This window comes from Argopecten irradians, chromosome 2 (genome assembly GCF_041381155.1).
Source record: "Argopecten irradians isolate NY chromosome 2, Ai_NY, whole genome shotgun sequence".
Taxonomy (NCBI): domain Eukaryota; kingdom Metazoa; phylum Mollusca; class Bivalvia; order Pectinida; family Pectinidae; genus Argopecten; species Argopecten irradians.
In genome coordinates, this window is record NC_091135.1 from 9,779,651 (window position 1) to 9,797,237 (window position 17,587).

The 17,587-nt window shown below is 34.6% G+C and overlaps 1 protein-coding gene across 1 annotated transcript in view; it reads left to right on the forward strand.

Annotated features, from left to right (window-relative positions):
* The first annotated feature begins 2,467 nt into the window (after positions 1 to 2,467).
* The window catches only part of LOC138314390 (5-hydroxytryptamine receptor-like), a 117,521-nt gene continuing 102,401 nt past the window's right edge, over positions 2,468 to 17,587 (forward strand). Inside the window, exon 1 of the mRNA XM_069254694.1 lies at positions 2,468 to 2,726. The gene's annotated coding sequence lies outside the window, so the exon portion shown is untranslated. The remainder of the gene's footprint in view (positions 2,727 to 17,587) is intronic.

The window sequence follows — 17,587 nt, forward strand, 5'->3', positions numbered from 1 at the left end:
ATTCGGAAACGTAGTGTGGTAGCGAGTCATCGTTAACTGTAATTATTATTGACAATGGGCCAAGCTGCATTTTGAGGTTTTCGACTCATGCTCAATGAATTAACGCAGTCAATGGATGCTTTCTCCAAGAGTTATGCAATGACACATTAATTTCAAGCTTATCTGCGAAGGACATTGTCAACTGAACAGCTAAAGTCTGACAGTAATGTTCATGAAACTAGTATACTCTACGATCCTCATGTAATGACAAATCACAAACTACAAGACAAAATTTTCATGCAGGTTGCAACACATCGATATGCTGCTGAACAGATTTTTGTTGACATAAAATAAAGAAGATAAGAATATCACTTTCATATCAATGCAAAAGCAAAAATTAAAAAAAACCCAAATAGTTATAAGCGTTGTTTGCAAAAATACTGAATATCACAATATAGCAGAATCAATAGTAAAATTCAGTGCAGATTTAAAATGTCGTTGTGCTCTCTACACACTTTCAAACACTTTTGTTTTTCCCGACTTCTTAAACCTGAAACGATATTGGCTGTTGATAGCATTTGATTTACGCTCAGCTAAGTATGAGTGGATTGTGTTGATTGGTATCTTCGGCATTATACGTCCGTAATATAGCATTATAAAAAGGGCAAGACTTCCACTATACAACAAGACACAACACGAATATACCACAGTCTCCAGAAAACACACACCGCACGTCATACACGCAACACACAGCATGCATGTGAGGACGTCCTTACATGACCCTGTCTGTTCATACGACGTTGATTCAATAAAGCAAACAAACTGTCTCCGGGAGTACGTTTCATTAAGGCTTCACTATAAGCAATGCGACATGTCTCACAATTATAGAAGAACCAGACCATGGACATGCCACACCCCTAATCATATCCACACGCACCGCAATCACGTATAAGTACGATACACTTAGATATGGAAGGGACGCGAAGAGGAAGCCACACCAATTTATAACAGTGTATTGTTAAATTATTCTCATTCCATATGTTCCATTTGTCTTTGTCAAACTGTATATATTATATAATTGTTTTCCATCAGTCATCACATTTTGTTAAAATTTGGTCATCTGTGTAAATGTCAAACACACCATCAAATTTTTGAATTATATAGAAATGTAATTAAGTGCCGATATATAATAGAAAAAGCATTGAGTATGACCTTTTATTATGGACATTTTATAAGGTGATATGTCAGCTAGTGTTCGAGTGCAGACAAGATCTGTAATTGAATAGAACACATGAACTTTCCGCATTCATCGTCAGTCATACCAAGGTAGAATGCACTCTAAAATTTTTTTCATAATTCTGTAAGTTTCTGAGGACAGAAGTCGAAGACACATTTGCTCAGATATCTCAAAATGCCTTGTTGTTCCACCATTTCTCAATGTCAGGTTGGTTACACTAATAATTTAGATAATTAAAAATGTAATATCGACAAATTTAGTAAATACATCTAATTGTTGATAGCAAAATACTGATTATCTATAATTGAATAGTAGTATAATACGGTAAGATTAACAATATCAAAAAGCCGGAAAAATATCACAAGTTGACAAATTGACTGAAAATACCATTTCCTCAAAATTATGATTAACATGAATCACCCTATATTTGTGTCATTTTCTGAAAATATAATTAATCGAGAAACTATATACGAGTATTTAAATTTTGAAACAAATGAAAACTGTTGAAATTAATTACATTAGATCTGCTTGAATTTTTAATTAAGATAATGAAAGTGTTGAAATTAATTCTATTAAATCTGCTTGATTTTAGATGTGTTCTTCAAATAGAATTTTGTAGCTGCCAGAACACATTAGAGTATATTTTTTCAAAATGTATTTGGAGTACAATACTGACATCTTAAGCAGATACTTCAGATATAATGTCAATAGTCATGATACGTACTATCGTTTATATATATATATATTTTAACTTCATTCATCCATAAGGACAATTAACTTTAAAAGATCTCTACTGGAACGAATAGTTACATTATTAGAATATACAAACAGTCTAGTTTTATCTTATGGGTTATACATATTTCGTAAAGAAACCGTTAGGAAAGATCCACGAGGATGTATAGTCGAATTCTAACGACTGTGTATTGTATGTCTATGAACATACCTCTAATAGGCTGCAACAACATGTGTTTGTATGTCATAATGCAGTCTATACACATATAGTAAACCCTTTATAGTTAGCTTTTCAAATAGTCACTGAGGTCCCCTGTCATAGACCGTTCTCGGGGGATTAGCATGTGTTTACCTATTCAGGAAACACTTTGGTCTTAATTATTTATCTTCATCATTCTAGGTTTGATACGTGTAATAGCACCGGAGCCAGCAGATACAGTATTGAACGTGTTACTGGTAGCGGGCCGTATATATAGGCGCTGTTCAGCTGCTGCAGCATTGGTGATGCTGATACAACAGTAGGACCCTGTGTCGGTACTCACAAAGTAGTGAACACTTCCTCGCGTTATATACAATATCAAACAAGTTCTCAGTCGTCTACACACAAAACTTATATCCATGTTTTCAATGTGACAAGCGCTACTTATTGTTGACAGTATATGTCATCAGGAAATTATGAACAATTGACAATACCTGATGTAATTGAAAAGCTGAAATTGGAATTTAATTCATTTATTTGATTTTTTTCTGTATTGGAATACGTCACTCTGTATCAAAGGTAAGCTATTTTGATTTCCCTTATCTATGTATTACGTAATCTGTTCTATAACGTAAAGTGATTGTATACATACAACGATGTGTCTTCTTTTTTAATCGTAATGTAGTACGATAGTGGTAATGTACAACACAAGCTGAATGAATATTACCGGCAAGTTAACAACGGCGAGTTCACAAGAGAAAACTCATGAATGAATGTACTATCGTTTAGTGAGTGTCCAAGCGTTATTAGATTTATACTATAAAAATTACCATTATATATTTATCAATACCTATAAATAATTTAAAATTTTGCTTCGACGTCGATTTTTTTTCACTGTAGAAACAAAAATTTTAAAATGTCAATGATTAAATGTCAAACATGAGTAATGAAAAATTAGTTTGCGTTAATTATCTAATAACTTCCAACACACTCTGTTTTTGTGAATGATGAAAGGCATGGGATATGCGTTGTTCACTGATAACGTATAGAGATAGTGTTCGACCCAGTTACCTGATATGAACATCAATGTTGCCATAGTTATTGCGGAAGTGTTAACGAGCAATAACCGAGACATCAACAATTGCGAACAGAGGACGCAGGGAAAGGGTGTTATGGGGAATGATAATAAGTTGTATAAGTAAGGAGTTCTCAGAGTTATCGATGGTTTAAATGTCTAATTTCTAGATTTGTGATCTATCAGTCCCACCATGTTTCGGTTGATCAACTTGTGCTTTCGATATACGATTTTTTTTCTGTTAGATATATCAGAGGATATATAATTTGTCATTTCAACAAGTACGAGTGTTTTCAATTTCTTATACTATTAGACGCTTATAATTATTTTATTGAAAGACATTTTCAGAACATTTCACGGCTAAGATACTTCAGTGAGGAAATAGTTGTTAACAAACAGATTGCTTCAAAAACATTATTGACAGTGTTAATTCCGATACTTTCATGCATCTACTGAATTGTCAAGAAATGCAAATACCTATCTAAGCATATGTAGCAGCGATTTTATTCGGAACCTAGGCTAGATAAACTGTTTTCCAAAATTAAATTATTCATAAATACACACAGATCATATAAAAAGAGTGAAGAAAATTTCTAACATAATTTAGACAATATGCAAATCTATGATCACGACATTTATTAACAAACTCTACATCAACAGCGCGTATATCATAATCTTGAATATCGAATGACTGATACGATTTCATTTTTAAATTGTGATCAAGAGCGACAATAGAATAAAAGTAAGATTTAATTCAAAGCAATTTCGTTATTCTTTAATTTGTTGTCGACCTGCATTAATGTACACGCCGAATCACTGGATGTAATAAACATGCTAAACAATGATACTTGTAGACGCATTATGAAACTTTACAAAAGTCTGATGGGTCCCACACCTTAAAAATATTTTAGAGAATCACGGTAAAAAGAATGTCATGGTTGGATTTATCTGGCGCATACTGGGACAAAATGGAAGCAAAGTATATTTTTATGCGAAAGATTCAAATTTGCCGCAGCCTGTGGGTTTTAGATGCGATAAGTACCGGGGAGTTGGAACATTAGCTAGATTGTATTCAGGTAGCACCTATGCAATCCTTCGTCTTTACAACTCCGAATCACCGCTAGCGTTGATAAAACACTGATTTACATAGGTAATTGTACTTATATCAACGGAAAGGAAATATTCAACTATAGCGTAGACTAATAAACGATATCAGACACCTAAGCAAGCCGTTAAAACAGAACAGTCGAATGGATTTTTGGGAACCTTTCTTGAGAGGAATCTATTTTAGAAACTAAAGAGAAATTGTCAGGAATTAACCTAATTGCCTTTTAGCTAAATATAACATACTGCAAAACATATTATATCCAGAAAATATCGGACAGCATCGAGTACGAATTCGATTTGGAAATTTCCCATTCATTCTAATTTTGACTACACTCACATAGGAAAAGTTAATAAAGTATGAACACTGGTCAATGTTTCTATATTAAGAAATATACGGATATGACTGATAAAGTAAACCATTGTAAGATTTTATATTTTTTTATTGTTTTTTTTATATATAATTTTGTGGATAGCGTTGCTGCTGGCTGCTACTTCTGATTCGTGATCGCCAGATTAGGGCTAGCATTTGGCCACAGACAAGTACCGGGTTTAGGATCACGGTTGCTCTAATGGTACTCTAAGCTTTTATCAACGTCAGAACTATTGAACGTCTTGGCGTCACAACGTTTGCGGATTGTAAAGCCATAACAGTGATATCAAAATGATATAACTTAAGGTGTTCCGTTCGTAATAGTTACAAACAGTACATGTTCATATTGGTGATGTCACGGAAACGAATTAAATTTTTTAATAATAGAGAACTGATATGGAAATAGTTATACTAAATTCATACAAAAAGGCAAAGCCAACGATGAAAAAATAGGTTTACATTACGATTCAAAAGTTACATTATATCCTGATATTTTAAATGTGAGGAAACTTGTCCTTATCATTGAATGTTTAACCCTGAAATATAACACAATTAGCATTGGAAACACTGACGTTAAATTTCTCTACCTTGAAAAATACTTCTTAGCAAAATATCGTAAAATGTCAATAAAGTCAAATTAATGAAAGCTCAAGACGATCTGTTACTCGAGCGTTTTAATGGTTGCATTGTAGATGAATCCATCCGAGAAGCAATAAAAATGATAATGAACGAGAAACACATCGCGTTATATCGCATGACGCTATACTAACACCCTGCAACTCTATTTCTAGAATTCTATTGCGATATTCAGATCCTCATTTATTGCAGATTTCGATTTATGGGTTCTATCCTAAGTAAATAAAGCGAGATTCAATCAACGAGCTGAGAAATAGTTCATTAGATCCAGAAGAATGTTCTTTATCTTGATATGAAACAAGCCGAGTGGGAATATGTCGTCACGAATCTTGGGACTACTGATCCGACCAAGTAATATGTTACTGAAATATGAAGTCACGTAATCTCGGTGACAAATACTATTGCGTATGGTGTTTTAATAAACCTCCTGTAACTAAAATTTTCTTTCAGTCATATTGTGATTTCTACTTCAAACGCGTTTCTGATATATGGGACTGTTAAGAGAAGGGAAATTTTATCGCGTAGATTGAGTGACTTACGCGGACGTCTATAAATTTACTACATTACCCTTCTAAAATTATTTCGGAAATTCGATTGATTGATGCAATTGAGTATTTACAATTAATCACAATTCATGTTCGCTAAGATGTTTCAATGTTGTAAATATGAGTTTTATTTAACTGTCCATATGTAGATCTTGGAAGATTTCTCTCAGAGGAAGAATAGACAATGATATGTTTTGTCGGTATGAAAAAAGCCATTCTGTTCTATCAGAATTACTTCTTTTTGTTTCACTTGAAACGAAGGGAAATAAGTGAAATTAAGGGAAGTAACTCTGTTATATCGGATTGGATATAAGCGTTATGGTAGCACGACAACCGTATTGTACCAGGATATCATGTCTTCAAATGAGACTTATCATACCTTTTGAACCCATGAACATATATCATGTTGAAAATTGATAACATGAAATGTACAAAGGTATATATTTTTTCTGCTTTTGCAATATTTCTCAAAGCATGTTTTCAAATCTGAATGTTTAAAACGAACATGGCTGACAGGTATCATTAGCTGATGACATGTTTTATGGAGTAAATTGCCTACTGACTGGTCAGTGCAAACACAGGTAATCCTACAATAGTTTCAGACGTCACAATCTCTGATGGCAGGTTATGCATTGGCTCATATCAGAAAGTAATGTTCGTTACTTTCACGGAGTAACGCCAATATTTCCCTTGGCGATATAATCAAACGAATAGGAATTGTATTCATCCAAAGTAATACAACGTGCAAATTAATTTCAACCTCTAGAAGAAAGCTGCGTCGCCTCGAAGTCCATCCATACAGGCCGGGGACCTGTCAAATTGATTCATATACCGTATTGTGTCCATGGCAAAGATTTAATTGTAATATTTAGAGAATATTTTTTAGTTGTTGATTAGCAGTTCCCGACCCTAATTTTATTATGACATTTAATTTGCTGTCTTTGCCTATTCGTATTGTATTCGTGGTATCAATAAACACACTATACAGCTACATGAGTTAATTAACCACGGGATTTACCTGCTCAGCCCATACCTTACACATGCCGTTGGACAAAGAGTAGACATTTATACTGTATAGAGACACCTTCGATTACCACTCAGTGACCTTTCTTGGGAAAAAATTACCCACCAAAAAATAATTACAAAAGCAACAACACCCATTTAAAATACATCAGTCACAATTCTTTTATATAAAAACTGATGAATTGATCTTTATTTTACCACAAACGCATTTTAAACGTAAAACGGTGTGATACTTCAACAAAAAGTTTATGACTATCCATAACTTTGATAAACCTGCAATACATCTCTCTTTAATAGCTGCTAAACAGCGTTGATTTTGCTGAAACATGACCATTCCAATATACACAGGAAGCTTAGCATCAACGATACGCCTTTGGGGTGCCATTTGTAAATTACAATGTAACAGCGCTTTGGGATCACGATTTTACAAGATTAAGTACTGGAGTATCAAATCAACTATACCTGCATTGTACAAAATACATAAAACGTCAAGCATGCACTTTGTTCACAGTATGAAAAGATTATTGAACGCAATGCATTAATCGCAGACAACAAGAATTTGCTTGCAGTATGGAGTGTACGAAAACACACACAAGCGCACGATAGTTGAAATGAAAGTACTTTATTAGACTAATTCACCCTTATGATAATCTGCGTTGATTCTAAAAACCAAAACATGAGTACAATAGTAGTTTAGCTCCAGATGGTTGACATGAAACGTATTTAAATAAGCTTGCCACTAAAAATGCTCATATTATTAATGACCTAATTTAAGGTTCATTAGGTGCATGAGTAATGTGAGTTGCGGATGTTTGACAAATAATGGCGCAGGCAAATGTCTATGTCTAACTTCCTGTACTGTAAGCATCACAAAACATATCAACAATTTTACCGAAACAGTTTAAACAATTCAAAACACACAAAGAGGTACAGTTCTTATCTTGACAAACACAATGTGCTTTTTCTTGTTTATCAAATAATTTATGTAATTTAAGGTGTAGAAAACGAAATTGGATGACAGAAAAAAGGGCACTGGGGTGTGTAAAGTGAGATTAAATCATACAGACAAGTGTTTCGATGAGAGCTGTAAGCACTCCTGCTGAACGGCTGTCGAGGATGTTCGCGGAGTATAGCAATTGCAGCGAATTTAAGGCAATTAGAGCCACTTTTATTGTGAGCGTTTTAAGCGTTTTATAAGTCGAATCGTTTTGAAAAATATAATATGCCTTTTAAAATGTGATGATTGCAGCATTTAAAATAAAATGAAAATCCTTTTATCTTTATCAGGGTTGTTATGAAGAGCGTATTTAATGCACACTAGTGCGTATTTTAAGCCAGTTTCTCAGAGTACGTTGTGTATATTTTGTCATGTCTACAGCGATTCATAATATACACGCATGAAATACATGATACGACCATGATAGAGGAAATGCTTCTCGTGCGGTGTTAAATTCACTATCAGCAGATTCATTTGAATTATGAATTTATGCTTCATGATTAGTCGACATGTATCTATAATGACTGGACATCGCTTCATTATCGAAAATTTTCAGATGTGATATGGTTCATATCTGGCAGTTTGCCAAATGGTATAAACGATTTAAGCACGACCAACCATACAATCAAAGAACTGATATTATAAATATCGTGAATCTTGGGTCTTTAACCTGGTAATAATTGGATGCATGCATGCAGTTTGAAGATATGTGAGACGAATTATCGATTTTAGAAGTCTGTATTATGAGTCAATAAGAAAAGGTATGTCAACGTTCTTATAGAAATGAAAAGATCAGGATTAGAAATTAGAAAAAAATCAATATGTCGTAATTAATTAACTTTATTAATTTCAGATTCCTTTACCGAATTAATGATTTTACACTATATACTGATTTTAAAGGTCAAATTATAACCTTTCGTAGATATCTTTGCGAAAAAAACAACGGTTTAAATTAAAACATATATTGAAAATGATTTTACAGGATTATGTTCAAATTCAAATCATTCTAGATAAATATTTAATACAAACTATTTAATTTTAATATTATATAACTACAAAAATGTTCGTGATTGCATGAAATCTTGTCAACAGACTTTGCGCCTTAACTGTGGTTCCGTAACTGTTCCTATTTCGCAAAGACTCTTTAATCGGTTGAGTTATTAAACAACTTATGATGAAACTCGTTAGATAATCTTTCAGAGTTAAGACTTATGTTACGCATCACGGAATAGACACTACATGCATTCATACAATCTTCTTGCAAAGTCGAAAAAATATAGTGTTCAATATGCATTCATAAAACTTCAAAGTGCTTTTGTTTTCAGATTGTCGAATGATTTTTAGTCATGTTATATACATATTTCGCACTGATAAAGTTTTAAATAAAATGTTAACACCAACTCGATCTTATCAAACTCGTCATATAATGTGGTATCATCCTAAAGCGATCTCAACAACATTTCCTACAAATTGTTATCGTAACGTATGAAGCAAGACATAGATGAAACTTCAAAATATATATGAAAAAAAATGAAACTCGTATATCATATACTGTCTTATCATTTGAATAACCAATCAGTTCTTGGAAAACATTGCTCAGTCAATAAGATTATTGATGCAATTTGTTGAGATATAGTAGTACCAATACATTTCCTGGACATGATTGGAAATCAAATGTATATATAACTAGGTCACATTGATGCGAATTATTCTGTGCCAAGGATTCTTCTTAATTTGGCCTATAAATTACGCCTTATAACTTAAAGTAAATTCGAAACAGATCCGATAGCAAGTAGGAATCTGGACACTACGGAAGATGCACATGTGTCCAGATTTCCATCTTTATGTTTGTTTTTCTGTCTGTAATACGTTTCTTAAAGTAAATTAAGAGATGGCTTGGGGACAAATCAGGGCTGGGGTATTGACCGCACACCAAATGCGATTTATAACTGTGAGTGGCCGCTACAGAAGGCGTTTAAAATACTTCTTGCTTGTATCCCATTTACACTTGTAGTCTGAATGTGTTTTGGGTGTTATTGGACCTGTGGAAAAGAACCAGAATAAATCTCCAATACACGGCCATTAAACCACAATTACTTTGAGAGCTCGCGCGATCGTCCCCAACCTCCGACTGGATGGAGTAGGTCACATGGTTAATGTAAAACGTCTAATCGTTCCGGGACGGTATAGAGCGACATCAGCCACGGACATTAGCTTCATAACAGGTAAACAAACTCTTTTGCATTGCCGTGAAAGTCTGTCTTTAGTACAATGTACCATGTTTGTCTGAGAGTTAACCAACTCTATATTAAATAGAGGCGATCGCTGTTTGCGTGTTGTCATTATAAAGTCTGTATATAAGATCCGCGTCATGTGATTAGTTAAATCCTGTGCAAAGTTATCATTTTCACAGGTTTAAATTCTTTGCGTGACATACTTCCATGAAAATCACGAATTTATGTCATAAGTTGCAGCAGGCCCATGTTAGGCAATCGCCAGTTCCTAGATATAGGTCGATGTTTTTTCTCAGAATGTCCCGACTTACACATACCATTAAATTTGGCACTTCTTGAAGTGATGCTAGCTATTAATAGTGTGCAAAATAAGAAGGAACCATAAAACAAGAAGGAATTTATTTGGTTATTTGAAATAATTGTGAAGTACTAAAGAATATCAAACAAATGCTACCGCAGTGTTACATTCAAAATTTGTGATTATGGCAATATTTTTTAAAAACTTTTTACTTCACTATTCCCTACATAAATCTATCTACATTTCCGCTTTGGCGCTGTTTGCCCTTATGATGTTTTAGCGGTTTCTTGTTGGTGAACCTGGCAGTGGTGCGAAGATTAGTGCATTATTTTATCACAAGTGACATACTCTGTATGTCGGCCTGCATAGACCAACCTGTAACATCTCACGTAATCTGCCATGTTAACTTTAATTTAAAGCCTAGACGAGATACACTGTCTGCCTGGCTTTCATGCGCCGTCTTCATACATTCTCTTTGTTTCGAAATAAGTCAGAAAGACAGTGACGGAAACCATCGTGATAGCTCGGCAAGGAAATCGTAAAATTGCTGGATCAATTAGATCTAAGTTTATCATGTCACAGTGTCAAACAGCTGTACACAGGGTGTATTCGTGTGCTAAATAAACTTAAGTATATGGGATGTTGCACGTTATTGTAGGATAGCAGGCCTATGGTGGCTAGCACTTGTCTGAGGCTGTTAAAATGCAAACCTGCTGGCTGGCTTTCAGTTGTGATGAAACTCATGTTGCGGACCCACGCATATATTGAGAACCTGGAATTTTGAAAGCAGCATGTCATGACCGATCGCATTTTAAACACGCAATCCACATTACAACGCACAAATGAAGCAGAAATAACAGTGCATTTTTTCATATTTGCAAGAATTAACGATAACACAAACGATAATTATCAAATAATATGAAAATATCAATTTCATTTGAAGTAAGACGACGTAAAAGTCACATAGGAAAGAGAATCGATGATTAGACATGACCATGAGTGGAAATTAATTGAAATAAATAAGATAGTGGTGATACAAGTATATACAGCACATTACAAATTGTTAAAAAAAATCCAAACATACCATGACATTATGATGCTAATAAATTCCTTACCTCTGAATAAAGATGTTTTATTTACCATAACTGAAATTGATACTTGCAATAGCAATGCAAAGTAAAGGTTACCGCTGAAATATTCCCAACCCCAGTTTATTTTAACCTGCCGTAGTTCGTCGACAACTTCGTATTTTGTTTCACCTGCCTTCAGTAGACTCAGCATGCTGCACAATGAGAGCTGATTCCATGCTCATTACCGGTAATGGATTCCCGGTAAGCTATGTTTGCTTATTACAGGCTCGGTCCTACTGTGAATGGTATGAGAGAGGAATGCTTGTCTATATTACACTTACTTAATTTCGTTGTACCAGACTTTCCTGCATTTACACTGTAGCTTTGAGGGTAACTAGAAAAAACAAGGCGAATATAACAATTGAAATTTCCGTAAAATTATCCTACATAAATTTGAATATGGCAAATAGTAGCACATTTTCGGGGAGCAATGGAATAAATTTAGATCGCTTTATAGTGTCACATATCTCCGATATTATAAAATGAGAAAGAAATAAGGAAGTATCGCATCTTCTGTCTCGGTTTCCATATCAACATGTAATACAAAATAAAACATCTATATAAGGCCCCAGGATCACGAAACAGACTTAAGTCTAAAGAAATCTTAAATTTAAACTTAGCCAATCACAAATGACGTTACAAAACATTACGTCATATCTGATTGGCTAAGCTAAAACTTAAGTCCTGGAGCCTGGTTTGTAAATCTTGGGGTGTACTTTGAATGTATTTTTGGTTTAAATAAATAAATGAATTGACGATGTTTCGTAGTATTCTTCTTGATCTTTGCAACTATAAACTACCCATTAAACTATGCCATATCAATACCAGCGGATTAGAAATACCCACTAAACTTACATTCCTGAATCTTTATTTTCACTTGACCATACTGTTCTTAAGGTGTCATGGCTACATTGCGAAGGAGGCCATTAACAAAAATTAAGCATGTGGCGTTTTATCAATACCATTCTACGTCATATCGATCATAATGCTCGCTTCCTTGACGTTATTGTCTATCAAATATTTCATATACAAGACGACAAACGTCTACTTCCTTTCGTAATTTTGTATCTTATATATGTTATTAGCTTGACGGATTTAGTTTTAGTATGTATTATATAAAGGTAATCCACAACATTGAGTGGAAATTCGTTGGTGATTTCTTCGCAGGAAGTCGCTGCGACCAAAGACATTTGTAATTTCAGTTCATTTGAGTATGTATGAAAGTCGCATATAGTTTTAAAAAGGTGAATTTGGAAATAGAGTTACAGTTATGGTGTTTCATCTGGGAATGCTGAATATAAAAAAATAATCGATCGCCAAAAGACAACCCGTAAAGGAAAGTGACTTTATTTTGCACATATGACAAAGCTGTACATATAATTTTTTACGTAAACCCTAGGTTGCAGGGCACCTTTGTATAAATGGTAGAAAAATAACGAAATAAAAATAGCAGGGATGTGTAATAACGTAAGACAATTGCACGCAAACGACGTGACATTTTGTTATGCAGCAGATATGACTATTCATGTATCTTGATGGTGAGCCTAGTCACGATATGAAATAAAAACAATATATTCCATCCTTGGTATAATTCGATTTAAAGTGAAACATACGCGTTAACAATCATCTTTATCACACGTTGTATTTTGAGTGGAGAGTCTTAAAATAGTGGCAATTCAGTTATAGTGGTGATTCGGTTATAAAGATTGTTAATATCCGATAAGATTGGGCTTCCAGTCACTTAGTTCCCTATCGGCAAAAGAGGACTGCTGAGATGCAGCGACGTTACTTACATACTAATCTAAATATCTCAAGTGCCAAAATTCATCTAAGTTTTGGTTTATGAGCAATTTCCTCCACTATTAACATTCAGGAAACTATTTTCGTATTTTACGATAATTTGAGCGTCCCCCGTAGGTTTGGCCCAACATAAGGTTTACACCTATTTAATGATGCAACTCGCAACTCGGTCGCACCGAAAATGTGTCTTGGTATCAGAAATAATGTCCAACGAAGATTTATGCAGCGGGAAACTTCAGAAACAGGCATATTGGGCCTCCAGCTAGGATATTTTATTTCTCATCACCAAATGGAACATAAGCCTCACCATTTGGTAGATAAGCTAATACGATGAGAAATGTGGATAGCTATAGCCGTAGATTCATGCGTTCGATGCTGTAATTACGCTATCGGCAAAACCACGTGACATTACACTAAGAATCAGGCCAGTTCGATACGGACTTCCATCAAACACTCGACTCCGACGGATTTATCAGATATTTCAAACTTCATTGGATTAGTATCGAATTCGGATATTTCTAATTATCCTGATATTTTATACTCTCCAGGGTAAAGCGTTCGGCTGACATTACATTGTTCACCGTGTAACATCCCCAATGTTCAAGTCCGAATGAAATCAAGCCACTATCGATATAGCAACGAATTTACGATTGTAGTTATCCAAGCAATAATAATATGAAGATGAACAAATACAGATAAGTCAAACAAAACATTTAGGAGAAACAGAGAAAAAAGTTCAATGCCTTGCGTGATTTGTTTGTTTGCTACACCGACTAACGATTGTAGTTTGGACTCCTAGTCAGATATTCATGGCATCTTTAGTGGTACACGTATTTACACGAAAGTAACTATATTGTTCCAGCTGTTTTACCATGCTGATCCAATCAGTACACGTGTTCTTCGTGCTCGCATCAGTATCAAGGAACCATAACGCTGTTATTACTGACAGGTTTCTCTCACTATTGCATGCATTCTAGGTCTTACAATTTACCTTTAACCAAATGTTTGGTTTTCAACTGATCAACACAACTAGTAAAAGTTCGTGATGCGTGAGAAGTAAACAGGAACTAGTATTGTTTAGTTTTCAATAACACGGATCTTCATTTCAAATACAATCAAATGTGTGTTGCTGATGAGTTAGTTTAATTGTTATTGTTATGTTGCTCTTTTTGTGGCAATTTAGTCATATCGAAATATGAAATGATGATAAAAATGATGCAAGCTTAAAAGATATTTTCATGGGATCATTCTTAAACCTTTTCCTGAATATATACATATTCAATTGGGCAGTCATCTTGTAGGGAAAATTACGCATGCTTCCTTCGCATTTAATTTGCGTAAAATACTAGGGGAGACAACAGCAAATTAAAATTCCACAATTATAATGGAAAAGAACCTATGTATAAAGTATAATGAGTTAAGTTGTCGTGGGCTTCTTAAGATTTTTGTTGGAATTTTACGATTTTTTTTTGTAACCTAAAAAGACCTTATTAATATCAAAATAATTAGGAACATCGGATATCTTCCACAGTCGCACTAGGTAGGCGACCTTCCGGTCACGTTTTGGGCGAATAAACGCAATGATATTATACGTGAGAGTCACACGTTACAAACTTGACAATTCCTGACATAGAAACTACGGATCACGAGCAGGGACACATATAACATTGAGGAGACCATCATAGTATGTGCTTTCTGGAACCTGAGAACTACCATAGTCATACACGTCCGGCGACCTCTTGGTCACACCTCGGGGGCAATGAAGCACGAGGACATCACACGTCAGGGACCACAGAGCGCGCGGCGGGGTATAATCGTGTTAGGTGGGCTTTGGAGTGTATGAATGATACGACCATCAGGGAATTAACACGTAGACTGATAACCAGGCTTGTGGTGCAGATAGATCAGGGTTTATCGTTAGTAAGGGGATACGGTATACCGTGTGGATCTCCTGCTTTTATCACCAACTGCATGTGCATATTATCGATGATTGACTACAGGGATTAAGTTGATTTCAGTGACAGAGAAGCTAGATATCGAGACAGTATTAATGTCTTCAGACAGCCATATCTCAGTTGAGTAATGATAACATCGTGATTGGTACTCTAATTAAATGCTGCTGTCTATTTAAAGTACGATGAGATGTAAGTGATTATTGACAAAGCGATAAGTACCAAAGGCAATTAATAGCAATGATGAGTAACATGGAATTAATATAAACAACAATGAACAAGAAACAACAGTATAGATACAAGTGATGAGACCAACAAACTTTTTGTTGACAATGGGCGCAAGTACCAATTATATATCTAAAAAAACAACACCTGAATAAGTGACTTTTGTGTTTGAAATGTTAAAGCCATTCGTGCACAACTTTCTTGTGAGATTAGCAATGAACAGGTTATTAATAATCCGACTTTGCTCCGTTTGCACGAATCTGGGTATTCGTTAAAAAAAAGCAATTTGATCCTTCGTTACATTTATGTAGATAAATAGCCAATTTAAGATTTGTTTGTTTGTTTGAATAATTAACGACCAATTAACAGCTATGGTCAAGTTAGGACGGCCTCCCATGTATGCAGTGTGTTGCATGTATGTGTTGCATGTGTGTTTTGGGAGTCACTGTTACCCTTTTTATAGTGCTAAATCACTGAAACATGCCGCCGAAGACACCAAGCAATACATCCCACGTGTTCACATTATACTGACAACAGGCGAACTAGCCGTCCAACTCCCGGTATGCTAGGCGCTAAGCAGGAGCAGAAACTACATTTATAAGAACAAGGGATGCTAATCCTTTGGAAAATGTATATATACATGTATATATGTATTATGTAGGTCGCCATTCATTTGTGCAACTTTAGAACCAAAACAAGAAAATCTAGGTGAACTTTCCTGTGCGATTTACAATCAACTGCTGACTATTTTAATCCGACTTTGTTCCGTTTGCACGTACCTGGGCTTTCGTTCTTACAAAGACGTCAATCGTTTGTAAAACTTATGTCATATTTTATCTAGGTCGACATTCATTTATGCGATTCATAATTTGTTCCCGTTTCATTGATATTGCTTTTCGAATGATTTGTGATATATTTCTTTGAGAATTCTTCTTTTTGACAAAAGAAACCAAAACATGAATATCTAGGTGAACTATGAACGTTGTTAGTGTACAAAGGTTACGCTAGAATCACAATAAATGTAGTTTGTTTGTTTCCTATTGTAACTTATTTACCAAATCATTGGTTTTTATCACAATGATGTTCGGTTCAAATGTTACCTCTGGGCATAATAACGTATCCAATATGTTTTATTCCTGAAACTCAATAATTATCTACATTTTCAATGTTATCTCTCTAACCTTTATTTTTATGGACATAAAAACGAAAATTGAAAAACACTTTAGAGAAATTTAATTATTCGCTTTAAAATAGAACGCTTCATTCCCAAAGGTCAAATTAGTGACGCACAGTCAGATTTTTGGATAAATAGCGTAAATGATAATTTTCCGATATCCCTTTTTCCTAGTTAAATGCTCGCCGGGGAATGGTTAGGTTGTATTAGAAAAGTGAATCGTATTTAATAAGGAAGATATATGTAATGTTGATTATATCTCACTCGAGGTCACTTTCCCTATCTTTTCATATTACAAATAAAAACTGTCAAATTAGTAAGACAAAATATACTTTAGTTAATATGTAAAATGGCCAACATAGGAAGAAAAAAAATGAACGGATGGAAATTAATGAGTTTTAAGATTCAGCTAGCTACACTTTAGAATCATAAGTATACAAGAGGATGAGACAAACGTTCTCATAATTCAGAAAAATAAAATGTTGCTAATAATGGTAAGTCATATATTCAGATTCATTAATCTTCATTTTAATACATCTCTGCTCTTGCTTAGCGCTCAGCATAAAGTTAGTGGAACGACTGCTTTGCCCGTTGTCATAGTATGTGACCGATTGGGGTGTCTGGTTCGTTGTCTTTGATGACATATTTCATTGATATAGTACTGCATATCAAAAGGGCAAGAGTTTTACTATTATCAGGAGACACGACACCAATGTACTGCAGCCAACACAAATACAATGTATGTAGACATTTGCAATCGCAACAAATTGTATACAAGAGAGGTCGTCCTTAAATGACCCCGGTTAGTAGGAAGTGAAACTTGTAATAAACCATATCAAACCCTTAATGTCACTTAAGGTACATGTATTCTTCT